Source organism: Juglans regia, chromosome 4 (assembly GCF_001411555.2).
Source record: "Juglans regia cultivar Chandler chromosome 4, Walnut 2.0, whole genome shotgun sequence".
NCBI lineage: Eukaryota > Viridiplantae > Streptophyta > Magnoliopsida > Fagales > Juglandaceae > Juglans > Juglans regia.
In genome coordinates, this window is record NC_049904.1 from 18,926,701 (window position 1) to 18,930,236 (window position 3,536).

Sequence of the window (3,536 nt, forward strand, 5' to 3'; positions counted from 1 at the left end):
CGGCTACAATTAATGACTTCAACAGAATATCTAAACCGTACATTTACATGCATCGGACTTTTATCAATTACTTAATTTTTTTTTTTTTTTGATAAAAGAAACTGATTTCATTAAACATTAGTGTCAATTATATCAATTCACAATCAAAAATCGAGTAATACAACTACCTCATTTCTTTTGTGACAATAAGTAAGATACATGAGGGGCATATTTTAAAATCATATAGATCCTCTGTGCATTCAAGAGCAGATTTTGCTAAGTGATGTGTTGCCATGTTAGTTTCTCGGCATGTATGAGCCACTGACCAACAAGCAAAGGAATTAAGTACCACCCTTGCATCTTCCACTAGGCAGCCACCCAAACTCCAATTCTTTGTGTGATGATTCATTAAATTCACTACTTGCTTTGAATCTCCCTCCAACAAACAGTGTGTTATGCCAAACTCTTTGCAAAAAACTACTGCTAGGAGTATGCCATAGGCTTCAGCATCGAAAGGGGTTCCTTTGAAGGATATGTGTGCCTATAGGCTTCCAATAAAGAAACCTTGGTGATCTCTAATGAGCACTCCAATTCTTATATACCCTTCCTTTTGATTTACAGTTGCATCCCAGTTGACTTTAAAGAAACCAACTTCAGGCTTTGACCACTTTGGAGTCCCTACATGAGCTGTGAGCTTGACAACTACCAGTTGACTTTATCAATTACTTAAGACTATTCTTGAAGTTTTTATCGATTATCTTATCAGTTACTTTATAATACGCGATCATATATATTACTAAAAAAATATGGTGCATAAAATGCCTCCGTTATGCCTACCTTATGCCTACCATACGCGATCATATACGTTAGTGTCTCCTACCTTACAAATGACAAATTTTATTCTTAGGTAGGATTACACAATCTTATTTATCTACGCGTCCTTAGATTCTTTTCAGTTATGTCTTTTAACCACATGGCCACCTGATCACCTATGTGTATCTCGACCATATATCAACTACATGCTCTCTGAATTTTTCTAGAGACAATCCCTGATCATAGGATGTACTACCATCTCAATTGAGGGAATAAATTTGATGTCAAGTTCCCCTCTTTATTTTAGATAACGCACATGAGTGTGCTCCTTTTGAGTTTTATGCTCCACTTTCAATAAAGTACTGTTTTATCCAAACTGGATTACTAATAGTTGTGCCACATGCAATGTGCTCAGGTTCCATTATGGATTTTGCAACACAACCTTATTTCTTACTTAATCAAGAAACAACCATTCCACCAAATAATAAAAAATATATCATTTACATCATTTCCAAAGCCAGCATCACTATAACCAATTAATTCTAAATTACAGATTCTAAAACATAATTTTATATATTTTGTTGCCTTGTATGTTTCTCAGTATTTGTTGTACTGCTTGCCAATGTTATTTGCCCGGCTTAGATTGATATCTATTTACTAATCCGATAACATGAAAAATATTAGGTCTTTTACTTGTCATTCATTGTATACATGAGGCTGTCCAAAGCCTGAGCATAAGAAACATAAATCATTTCATTTATTTCTCCCTCATTTCTTGAGTACATATTTTTATTTAAAATATGTCCTTTCCAAATAGGTGTGCTCAAAGCTTTACAATTTTTTATTCCAAATCTTTTAAGCACCTTTTGTCTTAATACTTTTCTTGGTCTAAATATAGTATTTTTGAATCTCAATCTCTTGAAATTTATATAGCAAGAGCATAAGCGGCCTCACCCACATCCTTCATAATATTAATCATATCTAGACAATTGCTTGCAATAGTATATCATCTACATACAATGATAGTATTGCTATTTTATTATCACACTTCCACGTATATACACAATGATTTAGTAGACTCATTTCATATCCTATTTCTGATATTGCTTGATGGAATCTCAAGTATCACTATCTTAAAAACTATTTAAGCCCATCTAGAGATCTTTTTAATTGGTAGACTACCTTATCTGTGGTCCCTCGTTCTTCAATAAAAGACATGGCGAGGATCCGTGGTGCCAAGGGTACCAACCAAATGACAACACCCAAGGTTCTAATTGGGTCAAGCATGCAATGTCACATATAATAAGGATATAGATATTGAATTGCAACGGAAAAGAAATAGAGGCTTAGTTAGGAGGCTAAACATTGTAATACCAGAAGTTTAATCCATTTATAAATTCACATAATATTCACAAGGTATTCCATTTCTTCCAATAAATACACATGTTTCCAAATACTTACTTCATATATCCAAAATGAGGCAGACCGAATACATATGATCGCTTGACTAGTACATATGTACAACTCCCCAAAAGGGTAAATAGATTCTACAACCGAAGTAGGCCTGATTCCACGCCTATTCCTCTGGTGGGGTCATCTCTTCCTCCTCGGGCATCATTCCTGAATCTATCTCTATATCAAAGTCTATAGTTTCATTATTGAAACTATAGGTAGGTTAGACAACTATGACAAAACTACTAATGGACAATAATAGTGCAATGTACAGTTTCATATAACAAAATAGGTGAACGCATATATTAGTGCATGGAAAGGAATCACTCACTCAGGCAAAACATATATATTCGTAAACATGGTGAGGAATCACCTTCTTAGTAAAACATGACTATATAAGCATGGTAAGGAATCCCTTATGAGGAATTACCCTTTGTGCAAAACTCAATATATGTATATGTATAGGGCACCGAGGCAAGGAATCACTATCTTCTCAAGTATGTAAAACTCATCATATTCATCACATAAATGTTCACATTTATCACATGGATATTCTTCATATAGACATTTTTCGCTTGAAATGATGATAGGGGAAGCCATTTCACAGTTCAAAATCGGGAAATCACTCCCACTTGACCAATGTGCAAGCTGACTCGCTTGTCTCATACAGGTTGACACTCACACAGAGATATACATGTTGCACAAATGAACGTTTACCCGGCAAACTAAGTCAAAGATACTAACGTGATATACCTGAGTATTCTCCTTCCCGTCTATCAAGTGAGGCCAATATGATATTGTTCCACCTCGACCATCACTGGGACTCTCTCTACCAGTATGAAGCTCATGACAATGCATTGCTGGAATGGTCAGGAGAATCTCTCTACCCATCCATGATGATTGGCACACGATAAGGTTACACATACACACACGGATATCACACAAAATTAATCCGAAAATAATTATATTCAAAATCATAGAAAACACAAAATAAAAATATTCATAAACATAACAATGAAGAAATTTATTTATTCATGATCAGAAAAAGAGAGATTACATAGTATGCATATGAAACTTTCATACATTCTCACAAATTCACCCTACATTCCCAACCTCCATCTTAGAAGCTAACCTACCTCACTGCTTGGAATTAATACAGCGGTGCTGCTCTGCTCCTCTCTATCTACTTTGAAGTCCCTTTCTTCCTTCGAAGAATTCGAATCCAAGGACACTTAGACTATAGGACAAACAAAGCCCTATAGTTTTCAGGCATGCTTGAAAATGAGTCATTT